Here is a 16,822-nt window from a genome sequence, read left to right as displayed (position 1 = left end):
GATAATCGGGTCAAACGAGTCGTGTCAAACAGGTTGTTTCTGTAAATTTTATTGTCCTGTAAAAGTTTATAGGGCTACAAAAGAAAACTCATTATTACACATTTTTCTCCTCATGTTTGCATTTTCACTTTAAAAGATACAGTTTTAGGTATTTGGTTAGACACTTAAACAAACAACAAGTGTTTACGAAAAAACCTTAAGCCTAAATTGATGCTATTTTGTACGTGAGGCCTAAATTGATGCTATTTTGTAAACGTTAAGCTTAAATTGATATTATGTTGTCAAGACCCTAGAATAATTAGGTGAAAAAATAGGAACCGAACGAAAGTGCAAAATTAATTAGGTGAAAAAAATAAAAAAGAATAATTTCATGGGAAATTAGGTTAAAACCGAACGAAAATCAATAAATCGCATTTTCGAGGCCCTAGACGAAGAAATTTGGCCGAAATAGGATGGGGCCCACATCTATGGATGTGGGTTCTTCCCGTTGGCCCATTTCCATCGTAAATAGGAACCCGAAATCCTAACCCTAATTCGAGTCTAGAAGCGCGGTTATTAATTATTGCATGTCAACGGTTAATTAATTAAACTAATTAGAATTGGAAAGCTAAATTAAATAGGTAAAAGATTTAAACTTTTTAGGTGAAAGTGCAAAATTAATTAATTGAAAAAAATAAAAAAGAATAATTTCATGGGAAATTAGGTTAAAACCGAACGAAAATCAATAAATCGCATTTTCGAGGCCCTAGACGACGGAATTTGGCCGAAATAGGGTGGAGCCCACATCTATAGATGTGGGTTCTTCCCATATCTATGAAAAAAATGTACTATGATAAGTGAAATTAACTACAATGTTACCAAATGGTAAAAATTTATCCATAATGTTTCCAAATATTATCAATTGTATCCCTACCTAATGGTATTTGAATAAACTAGTTTGATTGTTATTTGATTGCAGTATGAAACATTTCAAATAAGTTTATCAAATAAAACGAAAAGGTTTCGTACATTTTGACGAATTTGCTTATAATTGTGTGACCAATAAAATAGATATTTTAGACACTTTGGTAGTTTTGTATAATGGTGTTAATAATGTAGTAAATATTTTAGATATTATTAATGTTTCAGAGGTCAATGTTACTGTTTATATTTTATGGACTCAAAATAAAATCAATATCCTGAAAAATTAGAGGTGTCAAAATGAGTTATCGTGTTATAATTATGTTATATGCATCTATATATTCCACGTGATTATATATGATATAAATTATACAAAAAAAAAGATAATCGGGTCAAACGAGTCGTGTCAAACAGGTTGTTTCTGTAAATTTTATTGTCCTGTAAAAGTTTATAGGGCTACAAAAGAAAACTCATTATTACACATTTTTCTCCTCATGTTTGCATTTTCACTTTAAAAGATACAGTTTTAGGTATTTGGTTAGACACCTAAACAAACAACAAGTGTTTACGAAAAAACCTTAAGCCTAAATTGATGCTATTTTGTACGTGAGGCCTAAATTGATGCTATTTTGTAAACGTTAAGCTTAAATTGATATTATGTTGTCAAGACCCTAGAATAATTAGGTGAAAAAATAGGAACCGAACGAAAGTGCAAAATTAATTAGGTGAAAAAAATAAAAAAGAATAATTTCATGGGAAATTAGGTTAAAACCGAACGAAAATCAATAAATCGCATTTTCGAGGCCCTAGACGAAGAAATTTGGCCGAAATAGGATGGGGCCCACATCTATGGATGTGGGTTCTTCCCGTTGGCCCGTTTCCATCGTAAATAGGAACCCGAAATCCTAACCCTAATTCGAGTCTAGAAGCGCGGTTATTAATTATTGCATGTCAACGGTTAATTAATTAAACTAATTAGAATTGGAAAGCTAAATTAAATAGGTAAAAGATTTAAACTTTTTAGGTGAAAGTGCAAAATTAATTAGGTGAAAAAAATAAAAAAGAATAATTTCCTGGGAAATTAGGTTAAAACCGAACTAAAATAAATAAATCGCATTTTCGAGGCCCTAGACGAAGGAATTTGGCCGAAATAGGGTGGGGCCCACATTTATAAATGTGGGTTCTCCCCGTTGGCCCGTTTCCATCGTAAATAGGAACCCGAAATCCTAACCCTAATTCGAGTCTAGAAGCGCGATTATTAATTATTACATGTCCACGTTCAATTAATTAAACTAATTAGGCATGGTAAGCTAAATTAATTAGGTAAAAGATTTAAACTTTTCGGGTCAAAGTGCAAAATTAATTAGGTGAAAAAAATAAAAAAAGAATAATTTCATGGAAAATTAGGTTAAAACCGAACGAAAATCAATAAATCGCATTTTCGAGGCCCTAGACGAAGGAATTTGGCCGAAATAGGGTGGGGCCCACATCAATAAATGTGGGTTCTTCCCGTTGGCCCGTTTCCATTGTAAATAGGAACCCGAAATCCTAACCCAAATTCGAGTCTAGAAGCGCGGTTATTAATTATTGCATGTCCACGTTCAATTAATTAAACTAATTAGGCATGGTAAGCTAAATTAATTAGGTAAAAGATTTAAACTTTTTAGGTCAAAGTGCAAAATTAATTAGGTGAAAAAAATAAAAAAAAAAATTTCATGGGAAATTAGGTTAAAACCGAACGAAAATCAATAAATCGCATTTTCGAGGCCCTAGACGACGGAATTTGGCCGAAATAGGGTGGAGCCCACATCTATAGATGTGGGTTCTTCCCACATCTATGAAAAAAATGTACTATGATAAGTAAAATTAACTACAATGTTACCAAATGGTAAAAATTTATCCATAATGTTTCCAAATATTATCAATTGTATCCCTACCTAATGGTATTTGAATAAACTAGTTTGATTGTTATTTGATTGCAGTATGAAACATTTCAAATAAGTTTATCAAATAAAACGAAAAAGGTTTCGTACATTTTGACGAATTTGCTTATAATTGTGTGACCAATAAAATAGATATTTTAGACACTTTGGTAGTTTTGTATAATGGTGTTAATAATGTAGTAAATATTTTAGATATTATTAATGTTTCAGAGGTCAATGTTACTGTTTATATTTTATGGACTCAAAATAAAATCAATATCCTGAAAAATTAGAGGTGTCAAAATGAGTTATCGTGTTATAATTATGTTATATGCATCTATATATTCCACGTGATTATATATGATATAAATTATACAAAAAAAAAGATAATCGGGTCAAACGAGTCGTGTCAAACATGTTGTTTCTGTAAATTTTATTGTCCTGTAAAAGTTTATAGGGCTACAAAAGAAAACTCATTATTACACATTTTTCTCCTCATGTTTGCATTTTCACTTTAAAAGATACAGTTTTAGGTATTTGGTTAGACACTTAAACAAACAACAAGTGTTTACGAAAAAACCTTAAGCCTAAATTGATGCTATTTTGTACGTGAGGCCTAAATTGATGCTATTTTGTAAACGTTAAGCTTAAATTGATATTATGTTGTCAAGACCCTAGAATAATTAGGTGAAAAAATAGGAACCGAACGAAAGTGCAAAATTAATTAGGTGAAAAAAATAAAAAAGAATAATTTCATGGGAAATTAGGTTAAAACCGAACGAAAATCAATAAATCGCATTTTCGAGGCCCTAGACGAAGAAATTTGGCCGAAATAGGATGGGGCCCACATCTATGGATGTGGGTTCTTCCCGTTGGCCCGTTTCCATCGTAAATAGGAACCCGAAATCCTAACCCTAATTCGAGTCTAGAAGCGCGGTTATTAATTATTGCATGTCAACGGTTAATTAATTAAACTAATTAGAATTGGAAAGCTAAATTAAATAGGTAAAAGATTTAAACTTTTTAGGTGAAAGTGCAAAATTAATTAATTGAAAAAAATAAAAAAGAATAATTTCATGGGAAATTAGGTTAAAACCGAACGAAAATCAATAAATCGCATTTTCGAGGCCCTAGACGACGGAATTTGGCCGAAATAGGGTGGAGCCCACATCTATAGATGTGGGTTCTTCCCACATCTATGAAAAAAATGTACTATGATAAGTGAAATTAACTACAATGTTACCAAATGGTAAAAATTTATCCATAATGTTTCCAAATATTATCAATTGTATCCCTACCTAATGGTATTTGAATAAACTAGTTTGATTGTTATTTGATTGCAGTATGAAACATTTCAAATAAGTTTATCAAATAAAACGAAAAGGTTTCGTACATTTTGACGAATTTGCTTATAATTGTGTGACCAATAAAATAGATATTTTAGACACTTTGGTAGTTTTGTATAATGGTGTTAATAATGTAGTAAACATTTTAGATATTATTAATGTTTCAGAGGTCAATGTTACTGTTTATATTTTATGGACTCAAAATAAAATCAATATCCTGAAAAATTAGAGGTGTCAAAATGAGTTATCGTGTTATAATTATGTTATATGCATCTATATATTCCACGTGATTATATATTATATAAATTATACAAAAAAAAAGATAATCGGGTCAAACGAGTCGTGTCAAACAGGTTGTTTCTGTAAATTTTATTGTCCTGTAAAAGTTTATAGGGCTACAAAAGAAAACTCATTATTACACATTTTTCTCCTCATGTTTGCATTTTCACTTTAAAAGATACAGTTTTAGGTATTTGGTTAGACACCTAAACAAACAACAAGTGTTTACGAAAAAACCTTAAGCCTAAATTGATGCTATTTTGTACGTGAGGCCTAAATTGATGCTATTTTGTAAACGTTAAGCTTAAATTGATATTATGTTGTCAAGACCCTAGAATAATTAGGTGAAAAAATAGGAACCGAACGAAAGTGCAAAATTAATTAGGTGAAAAAAATAAAAAAGAATAATTTCATGGGAAATTAGGTTAAAACCGAACGAAAATCAATAAATCGCATTTTCGAGGCCCTAGACGAAGAAATTTGGCCGAAATAGGATGGGGCCCACATCTATGGATGTGGGTTCTTCCCGTTGGCCCGTTTCCATCGTAAATAGGAACCCGAAATCCTAACCCTAATTCGAGTCTAGAAGCGCGGTTATTAATTATTGCATGTCAACGGTTAATTAATTAAACTAATTAGAATTGGAAAGCTAAATTAAATAGGTAAAAGATTTAAACTTTTTAGGTGAAAGTGCAAAATTAATTAGGTGAAAAAAATAAAAAAGAATAATTTCCTGGGAAATTAGGTTAAAACCGAACGAAAATAAATAAATCGCATTTTCGAGGCCCTAGACAAAGGAATTTGGCCGAAATAGGGTGGGGCCCACATTTATAAATGTGGGTTCTCCCCGTTGGCCCGTTTCCATCGTAAATAGGAACCCGAAATCCTAACCCTAATTCGAGTCTAGAAGCGCGATTATTAATTATTACATGTCCACGTTCAATTAATTAAACTAATTAGGCATGGTAAGCTAAATTAATTAGGTAAAAGATTTAAACTTTTCGGGTCAAAGTGCAAAATTAATTAGGTGAAAAAAATAAAAAAGAATAATTTCATGGAAAATTAGGTTAAAACCGAACGAAAATCAATAAATCGCATTTTCGAGGCCCTAGACGAAGGAATTTGGCCGAAATAGGGTGGGGCCCACATCAATAAATGTGGGTTCTTCCCGTTGGCCCGTTTCCATCGTAAATAGGAACCCGAAATCCTAACCCAAATTCGAGTCTAGAGGCGCGGTTATTAATTATTGCATGTCCACGTTCAATTAATTAAACTAATTAGGCATGGTAAGCTAAATTAATTAGGTAAAAGATTTAAACTTTTTAGGTCAAAGTGCAAAATTAATTAGGTGAAAAAAATAAAAAAGAATAATTTCATGGAAAATTAGGTTAAAACCGAACGAAAATCAATAAATCGCATTTTCGAGGCCCTAGACGAAGGAATTTGGCCGAAATAGGGTGGGGCCCACATCAATAAATGTGGGTTCTTCCCGTTGGCCCGTTTCCATCGTAAATAGGAACCCGAAATCCTAACCCAAATTCGAGTCTAGAGGCGCGGTTATTAATTATTGCATGTCCACGTTCAATTAATTAAACTAATTAGGCATGGTAAGCTAAATTAATTAGGTAAAAGATTTAAACTTTTTAGGTCAAAGTGCAAAATTAATTAGGTGAAAAAAATAAAAAATAAAAATTTCATGGGAAATTAGGTTAAAACCGAACGAAAATCAATAAATCGCATTTTCGAGGCCCTAGACGACGGAATTTGGCCGAAATAGGGTGGAGCCCACATCTATAGATGTGGGTTCTTCCCACATCTATGAAAAAAATGTACTATGATAAGTAAAATTAACTACAATGTTACCAAATGGTAAAAATTTATCCATAATGTTTCCAAATATTATCAATTGTATCCCTACCTAATGGTATTTGAATAAACTAGTTTGATTGTTATTTGATTGCAGTATGAAACATTTCAAATAAGTTTATCAAATAAAACGAAAAGGTTTCGTACATTTTGACGAATTTGCTTATAATTGTGTGACCAATAAAATAGATATTTTAGACACTTTGGTAGTTTTGTATAATGGTGTTAATAATGTAGTAAATATTTTAGATATTATTAATGTTTCAGAGGTCAATGTTACTGTTTATATTTTATGGACTCAAAATAAAATCAATATCCTGAAAAATTAGAGGTGTCAAAATGAGTTATCGTGTTATAATTATGTTATATGCATCTATATATTCCACGTGATTATATATGATATAAATTATACAAAAAAAAAGATAATCGGGTCAAACGAGTCGTGTCAAACAGGTTGTTTCTGTAAATTTTATTGTCCTGTAAAAGTTTATAGGGCTACAAAAGAAAACTCATTATTACACATTTTTCTCCTCATGTTTGCATTTTCACTTTAAAAGATACAGTTTTAGGTATTTGGTTAGACACTTAAACAAACAACAAGTGTTTACGAAAAAACCTTAAGCCTAAATTGATGCTATTTTGTACGTGAGGCCTAAATTGATGCTATTTTGTAAACGTTAAGCTTAAATTGATATTATGTTGTCAAGACCCTAGAATAATTAGGTGAAAAAATAGGAACCGAACGAAAGTGCAAAATTAATTAGGTGAAAAAAATAAAAAAGAATAATTTCATGGGAAATTAGGTTAAAACCGAACGAAAATCAATAAATCGCATTTTCGAGGCCCTAGACGAAGAAATTTGGCCGAAATAGGATGGGGCCCACATCTATGGATGTGGGTTCTTCCCGTTGGCCCGTTTCCATCGTAAATAGGAACCCGAAATCCTAACCCTAATTCGAGTCTAGAAGCGCGGTTATTAATTATTGCATGTCAACGGTTAATTAATTAAACTAATTAGAATTGGAAAGCTAAATTAAATAGGTAAAAGATTTAAACTTTTTAGGTGAAAGTGCAAAATTAATTAATTGAAAAAAATAAAAAAGAATAATTTCATGGGAAATTAGGTTAAAACCGAACGAAAATCAATAAATCGCATTTTCGAGGCCCTAGACGACGGAATTTGGCCGAAATAGGGTGGAGCCCACATCTATAGATGTGGGTTCTTCCCACATCTATGAAAAAAATGTACTATGATAAGTGAAATTAACTACAATGTTACCAAATGGTAAAAATTTATCCATAATGTTTCCAAATATTATCAATTGTATCCCTACCTAATGGTATTTGAATAAACTAGTTTCATTGTTATTTGATTGCAGTATGAAACATTTCAAATAAGTTTATCAAATAAAACGAAAAGGTTTCGTACATTTTGACGAATTTGCTTATAATTGTGTGACCAATAAAATAGATATTTTAGACACTTTGGTAGTTTTGTATAATGGTGTTAATAATGTAGTAAATATTTTAGATATTATTAATGTTTCAGAGGTCAATGTTACTGTTTATATTTTATGGACTCAAAATAAAATCAATATCCTGAAAAATTAGAGGTGTCAAAATGAGTTATCGTGTTATAATTATGTTATATGCATCTATATATTCCACGTGATTATATATGATATAAATTATACAAAAAAAAAGATAATCGGGTCAAACGAGTCGTGTCAAACAGGTTGTTTCTGTAAATTTTATTGTCCTGTAAAAGTTTATAGGGCTACAAAAGAAAACTCATTATTACACATTTTTCTCCTCATGTTTGCATTTTCACTTTAAAAGATACAGTTTTAGGTATTTGGTTAGACACCTAAACAAACAACAAGTGTTTACGAAAAAACCTTAAGCCTAAATTGATGCTATTTTGTACGTGAGGCCTAAATTGATGCTATTTTGTAAACGTTAAGCTTAAATTGATATTATGTTGTCAAGACCCTAGAATAATTAGGTGAAAAAATAGGAACCGAACGAAAGTGCAAAATTAATTAGGTGAAAAAAATAAAAAAGAATAATTTCATGGGAAATTAGGTTAAAACCGAACGAAAATCAATAAATCGCATTTTCGAGGCCCTAGACGAAGAAATTTGGCCGAAATAGGATGGGGCCCACATCTATGGATGTGGGTTCATCCCGTTGGCCCGTTTCCATCGTAAATAGGAACCCGAAATCCTAACCCTAATTCGAGTCTAGAAGCGCGGTTATTAATTATTGCATGTCAACGGTTAATTAATTAAACTAATTAGAATTGGAAAGCTAAATTAAATAGGTAAAAGATTTAAACTTTTTAGGTGAAAGTGCAAAATTAATTAGGTGAAAAAAATAAAAAAGAATAATTTCCTGTGAAATTAGGTTAAAACCGAACGAAAATAAATAAATCGCATTTTCGAGGCCCTAGACGAAGGAATTTGGCCGAAATAGGGTGGGGCCCACATTTATAAATGTGGGTTCTCCCCGTTGACCCGTTTCCATCGTAAATAGGAACCCGAAATCCTAACCCTAATTCGAGTCTAGAAGCGCGATTATTAATTATTACATGTCCACGTTCAATTAATTAAACTAATTAGGCATGGTAAGCTAAATTAATTAGGTAAAAGATTTAAACTTTTCGGGTCAAAGTGCAAAATTAATTAGGTGAAAAAAATAAAAAAAGAATAATTTCATGGGAAATTAGGTTAAAACCGAACGAAAATCAATAAATCGCATTTTCGAGGCCCTAGACGAAGGAATTTGGCCGAAATAGGGTGGGGCCCACATCAATAAATGTGGGTTCTTCCCGTTGGCCCGTTTCCATCGTAAATAGGAACCCGAAATCCTAACCCAAATTCGAGTCTAGAAGCGCGGTTATTAATTATTGCATGTCCACGTTCAATTAATTAACTAATTAGGCATGGTAAGCTAAATTAATTAGGTAAAAGATTTAAACTTTTTAGGTCAAAGTGCAAAATTAATTAGGTGAAAAAAATAAAAATAAAAAATTTCATGGGAAATTAGGTTAAAACCGAACGAAAATCAATAAATCGCATTTTCGAGGCCCTAGACGACGGAATTTGGCCGAAATAGGGTGGAGCCCACATCTATAGATGTGGGTTCTTCCCACATCTATGAAAAAAATGTACTATGATAAGTAAAATTAACTACAATGTTACCAAATGGTAAAAATTTATCCATAATGTTTCCAAATATTATCAATTGTATCCCTACCTAATGGTATTTGAATAAACTAGTTTGATTGTTATTTGTTTGCAGTATCAAACATTTCAAATAAGTTTATCAATAAAACGAAAAGGTTTCGTACATTTTGACGAATTTGCTTATAATTGTGTGACCAATAAAATAGATATTTTAGACACTTTGGTAGTTTTGTATAAAGGTGTTAATAATGTAGTAAATATTTTAGATATTATTAATGTTTCAGAGGTCAATGTTACTGTTTATATTTTATGGACTCAAAATAAAATCAATATCCTGAAAAATTAGAGGTGTCAAAATGAGTTATCGTGTTATAATTATGTTATATGCATCTATATATTCCACGTGATTATATATGATATAAATTATACAAAAAAAAAGATAATCGGGTCAAACGAGTCGTGTCAAACAGGTTGTTTCTGTAAATTTTATTGTCCTGTAAAAGTTTATAGAGCTACAAAAGAAAACTCATTATTACACATTTTTCTCCTCATGTTTGCATTTTCACTTTAAAAGATACAGTTTTAGGTATTTGGTTAGACACCTAAACAAACAACAAGTGTTTACGAAAAAACCTTAAGCCTAAATTGATGCTCTTTTGTACGTGAGGCCTAAATTGATGCTATTTTGTAAACGTTAAGCCTAAATTGATATTATGTTGTCAAGACCCTAGAATAATTAGGTGAAAAAATAGGAACCGAACGAAAGTGCAAAATTAATTAGGTGAAAAAAATAAAAAAGAATAATTTCATGGGAAATTAGGTTAAAACCGAACGAAAATCAATAAATCGCATTTTCGAGGCCCTAGACGAAGAAATTTGGCCGAAATAGGATGGGGCCCACATCTATTGATGTGGGTTCTTCCCGTTGGCCCGTTTCCATCGTAAATAGGAACCCGAAATCCTAACCCTAATTCGAGTCTAGAAGCGCGGTTATTAATTATTGCATGTCAACGGTTAATTAATTAAACTAATTAGAATTGGAAAGCTAAATTAAATAGGTAAAAGATTTAAACTTTTTAGGTGAAAGTGCAAAATTAATTAGGTGAAAAAAATAAAAAAGAATAATTTCCTGGGAAATTAGGTTAAAACCGAACGAAAATCAATAAATCGCATTTTCGAGGCCCTAGACGAAGGAATTTGGCCGAAATAGGGTGGGGCCCACATTTGTAAATGTGGGTTCTCCCCGTTGGCTCGTTTCCATCGTAAATAGGAACCCGAAATCCTAACCCTAATTCGAGTCTAGAAGCGCGGTTATTAATTATTACATGTCCACGTTTAATTAATTAAACTAATTAGGCATGGAAAGCTAAATTAATTAGGTAAAAGATTTAAACTTTTTAGGTCAAAGTGCAAAATTAATTAGGTGCAAAAAAAAAAGAATAATTTCATGGGAAATTAGGTTAAAACCGAACGAAAATCAATAAATCGCATTTTCGAGGCCCTAGACGAAGGAATTTGGCCGAAATAGGGTGGGGCCCACATCAATTGGTGTGGGTTCTTCCCGTTGGCCCGTTTCCATCGTAAATAGGAACCCGAAATCCTAACCCTAATTCGAGTCTAGAAGCGCGGTTATTAATTATTGCATGTCCACGTTCAATTAATTAAACTAATTAGGCATGGTAAGCTAAATTAATTAGGTAAAAGATTTAAACTTTTTAGGTCAAAGTGCAAAATTAATTAGGTGAAAAAAATAAAAAAAAAATAATTTCATGGGAAATTAGGTTAAAACCGAACGAAAATCAATAAATCGCATTTTCGAGGCCCTAAACGAAGGAATTTGGCCGAAATAGGGTGGGGCCCACATCAAATAATGTGGGTTCTTCCCGTTGGCCCGTTTCCATCGTAAATAGGAACCCGAAATCCTAACCCAAATTCGAGTCTAGAAGCGCGGTTATTAATTATTGCATGTCCACGTTCAATTAATTAACTAATTAGGCATGGTAAGCTAAATTAATTAGGTAAAAGATTTAAACTTTTTAGGTCAAAGTGCAAAATTAATTAGGTGAAAAAAATAAAAAAAAAAAATTTCATGGGAAATTAGGTTAAAACCGAACGAAAATCAATAAATCGCATTTTCGAGGCCCTAGACGACGGAATTTGGCCGAAATAGGGTGGAGCCCACATCTATAGATGTGGGTTCTTCCCACATCTATGAAAAAAATGTACTATGATAAGTAAAATTAACTACAATGTTACCAAATGGTAAAAATTTATCCATAATGTTTCCAAATATTATCAATTGTATCCCTACCTAATGGTATTTGAATAAACTGGTTTGATTGTTATTTGATTGCAGTATCAAACATTTCAAATAAGTTTATCAATAAAACGAAAAGGTTTCGTACATTTTGACGAATTTGCTTATAATTGTGTGACCAATAAAATAGATATTTTAGACACTTTGGTAGTTTTGTATAAAGGTGTTAATAATGTAGTAAATATTTTAGATATTATTAATGTTTCAGAGGTCAATGTTACTGTTTATATTTTATGGACTCAAAATAAAATCAATATCCTGAAAAATTAGAGGTGTCAAAATGAGTTATCGTGTTATAATTATGTTATATGCATCTATATATTCCACGTGATTATATATGATATAAATTATACAAAAAAAAAGATAATCGGGTCAAACGAGTCGTGTCAAACAGGTTGTTTCTGTAAATTTTATTGTCCTGTAAAAGTTTATAGAGCTACAAAAGAAAACTCATTATTACACATTTTTCTCCTCATGTTTGCATTTTCACTTTAAAAGATACAGTTTTAGGTATTTGGTTAGACACCTAAACAAACAACAAGTGTTTACGAAAAAACCTTAAGCCTAAATTGATGCTCTTTTGTACGTGAGGCCTAAATTGATGCTATTTTGTAAACGTTAAGCCTAAATTGATATTATGTTGTCAAGACCCTAGAATAATTAGGTGAAAAAATAGGAACCGAACGAAAGTGCAAAATTAATTAGGTGAAAAAAATAAAAAAGAATAATTTCATGGGAAATTAGGTTAAAACCGAACGAAAATCAATAAATCGCATTTTCGAGGCCCTAGACGAAGAAATTTGGCCGAAATAGGATGGGGCCCACATCTATTGATGTGGGTTCTTCCCGTTGGCCCGTTTCCATCGTAAATAGGAACCCGAAATCCTAACCCTAATTCGAGTCTAGAAGCGCGGTTATTAATTATTGCATGTCAACGGTTAATTAATTAAACTAATTAGAATTGGAAAGCTAAATTAAATAGGTAAAAGATTTAAACTTTTTAGGTGAAAGTGCAAAATTAATTAGGTGAAAAAAATAAAAAAGAATAATTTCCTGGGAAATTAGGTTAAAACCGAACGAAAATCAATAAATCGCATTTTCGAGGCCCTAGACGAAGGAATTTGGCCGAAATAGGGTGGGGCCCACATTTGTAAATGTGGGTTCTCCCCGTTGGCTCGTTTCCATCGTAAATAGGAACCCGAAATCCTAACCCTAATTCGAGTCTAGAAGCGCGGTTATTAATTATTACATGTCCACGTTTAATTAATTAAACTAATTAGGCATGGAAAGCTAAATTAATTAGGTAAAAGATTTAAACTTTTTAGGTCAAAGTGCAAAATTAATTAGGTGAAAAAAAAAAAAGAATAATTTCATGGGAAATTAGGTTAAAACCGAACGAAAATCAATAAATCGCATTTTCGAGGCCCTAGACGAAGGAATTTGGCCGAAATAGGGTGGGGCCCACATCAATTGGTGTGGGTTCTTCCCGTTGGCCCGTTTCCATCGTAAATAGGAACCCGAAATCCTAACCCTAATTCGAGTCTAGAAGCGCGGTTATTAATTATTGCATGTCCACGTTCAATTAATTAAACTAATTAGGCATGGTAAGCTAAATTAATTAGGTAAAAGATTTAAACTTTTTAGGTCAAAGTGCAAAATTAATTAGGTGAAAAAAATAAAAAAAAAATAATTTCATGGGAAATTAGGTTAAAACCGAACGAAAATCAATAAATCGCATTTTCGAGGCCCTAGACGAAGGAATTTGGCCGAAATAGGGTGGGGCCCACATCAAATAATGTGGGTTCTTCCCGTTGGCCCGTTTCCATCGTAAATAGGAACCCGAAATCCTAACCCAAATTCGAGTCTAGAAGCGCGGTTATTAATTATTGCATGTCCACGTTCAATTAATTAACTAATTAGGCATGGTAAGCTAAATTAATTAGGTAAAAGATTTAAACTTTTTAGGTCAAAGTGCAAAATTAATTAGGTGAAAAAAATAAAAAAAAAAAATTTCATGGGAAATTAGGTTAAAACCGAACGAAAATCAATAAATCGCATTTTCGAGGCCCTAGACGACGGAATTTGGCCGAAATAGGGTGGAGCCCACATCTATAGATGTGGGTTCTTCCCACATCTATGAAAAAAATGTACTATGATAAGTAAAATTAACTACAATGTTACCAAATGGTAAAAATTTATCCATAATGTTTCCAAATATTATCAATTGTATCCCTACCTAATGGTATTTGAATAAACTAGTTTGATTGTTATTTGATTGCAGTATCAAACATTTCAAATAAGTTTATCAATAAAACGAAAAGGTTTCGTACATTTTGACGAATTTGCTTATAATTGTGTGACCAATAAAATAGATATTTTAGACACTTTGGTAGTTTTGTATAAAGGTGTTAATAATGTAGTAAATATTTTAGATATTATTAATGTTTCAGAGGTCAATGTTACTGTTTATATTTTATGGACTCAAAATAAAATCAATATCCTGAAAAATTAGAGGTGTCAAAATGAGTTATCGTGTTATAATTATGTTATATGCATCTATATATTCCACGTGATTATATATGATATAAATTATACAAAAAAAAAGATAATCGGGTCAAACGAGTCGTGTCAAACAGGTTGTTTCTGTAAATTTTATTGTCCTGTAAAAGTTTATAGAGCTACAAAAGAAAACTCATTATTACACATTTTTCTCCTCATGTTTGCATTTTCACTTTAAAAGATACAGTTTTAGGTATTTGGTTAGACACCTAAACAAACAACAAGTGTTTACGAAAAAACCTTAAGCCTAAATTGATGCTCTTTTGTACGTGAGGCCTAAATTGATGCTATTTTGTAAACGTTAAGCCTAAATTGATATTATGTTGTCAAGACCCTAGAATAATTAGGTGAAAAAATAGGAACCGAACGAAAGTGCAAAATTAATTAGGTGAAAAAAATAAAAAAGAATAATTTCATGGGAAATTAGGTTAAAACCGAACGAAAATCAATAAATCGCATTTTCGAGGCCCTAGACGAAGAAATTTGGCCGAAATAGGATGGGGCCCACATCTATTGATGTGGGTTCTTCCCGTTGGCCCGTTTCCATCGTAAATAGGAACCCGAAATCCTAACCCTAATTCGAGTCTAGAAGCGCGGTTATTAATTATTGCATGTCAACGGTTAATTAATTAAACTAATTAGAATTGGAAAGCTAAATTAAATAGGTAAAAGATTTAAACTTTTTAGGTGAAAGTGCAAAATTAATTAGGTGAAAAAAATAAAAAAGAATAATTTCCTGGGAAATTAGGTTAAAACCGAACGAAAATCAATAAATCGCATTTTCGAGGCCCTAGACGAAGGAATTTGGCCGAAATAGGGTGGGGCCCACATTTGTAAATGTGGGTTCTCCCCGTTGGCTCGTTTCCATCGTAAATAGAAACCCGAAATCCTAACCCTAATTCGAGTCTAGAAGCGCGGTTATTAATTATTACATGTCCACGTTTAATTAATTAAACTAATTAGGCATGGAAAGCTAAATTAATTAGGTAAAAGATTTAAACTTTTTAGGTCAAAGTGCAAAATTAATTAGGTGAAAAAAAAAAAAGAATAATTTCATGGGAAATTAGGTTAAAACCGAACGAAAATCAATAAATCGCATTTTCGAGGCCCTAGACGAAGGAATTTGGCCGAAATAGGGTGGGGCCCACATCAATTGGTGTGGGTTCTTCCCGTTGGCCCGTTTCCATCGTAAATAGGAACCCGAAATCCTAACCCTAATTCGAGTCTAGAAGCGCGGTTATTAATTATTGCATGTCCACGTTCAATTAATTAAACTAATTAGGCATGGTAAGCTAAATTAATTAGGTAAAAGATTTAAACTTTTTAGGTCAAAGTGCAAAATTAATTAGGTGAAAAAAATAAAAAAAAAATAATTTCATGGGAAATTAGGTTAAAACCGAACGAAAATCAATAAATCGCATTTTCGAGGCCCTAGACGAAGGAATTTGGCCGAAATAGGGTGGGGCCCACATCAAATAATGTGGGTTCTTACCGTTGGCCCGTTTCCATCGTAAATAGGAACCCGAAATCCTAACCCAAATTCGAGTCTAGAAGCGCGGTTATTAATTATTGCATGTCCACGTTCAATTAATTAACTAATTAGGCATGGTAAGCTAAATTAATTAGGTAAAAGATTTAAACTTTTTAGGTCAAAGTGCAAAATTAATTAGGTGAAAAAAATAAAAAAAAAAATTTCATGGGAAATTAGGTTAAAACCGAACGAAAATCAATAAATCGCATTTTCGAGGCCCTAGACGACGGAATTTGGCCGAAATAGGGTGGAGCCCACATCTATAGATGTGGGTTCTTCCCACATCTATGAAAAAAATGTACTATGATAAGTAAAATTAACTACAATGTTACCAAATGGTAAAAATTTATCCATAATGTTTCCAAATATTATCAATTGTATCCCTACCTAATGGTATTTGAATAAACTAGTTTGATTGTTATTTGATTGCAGTATCAAACATTTCAAATAAGTTTATCAATAAAACGAAAAGGTTTCGTACATTTTGACGAATTTGCTTATAATTGTGTGACCAATAAAATAGATATTTTAGACACTTTGGTAGTTTTGTATAAAGGTGTTAATAATGTAGTAAATATTTTAGATATTATTAATGTTTCAGAGGTCAATGTTACTGTTTATATTTTATGGACTCAAAATAAAATCAATATCCTGAAAAATTAGAGGTGTCAAAATGAGTTATCGTGTTATAATTATGTTATATGCATCTATATATTCCACGTGATTATATATGATATAAATTATACAAAAAAAAAGATAATCGGGTCAAACGAGTCGTGTCAAACAGGTTGTTTCTGTAAATTTTATTGTCCTGTAAAAGTTTATAGAGCTACAAAAGAAAACTCATTATTACACATTTTTCTCCTCATGTTTGCATTTTCACTTTAAAAGATACAGTTTTAGGTATTTGGTTA

The sequence above is a fragment of the Euphorbia lathyris genome, chromosome 1 (assembly GCF_963576675.1).
Source record: "Euphorbia lathyris chromosome 1, ddEupLath1.1, whole genome shotgun sequence".
NCBI lineage: Eukaryota > Viridiplantae > Streptophyta > Magnoliopsida > Malpighiales > Euphorbiaceae > Euphorbia > Euphorbia lathyris.
Note: the sequence above shows the minus strand (reverse complement) of the source record.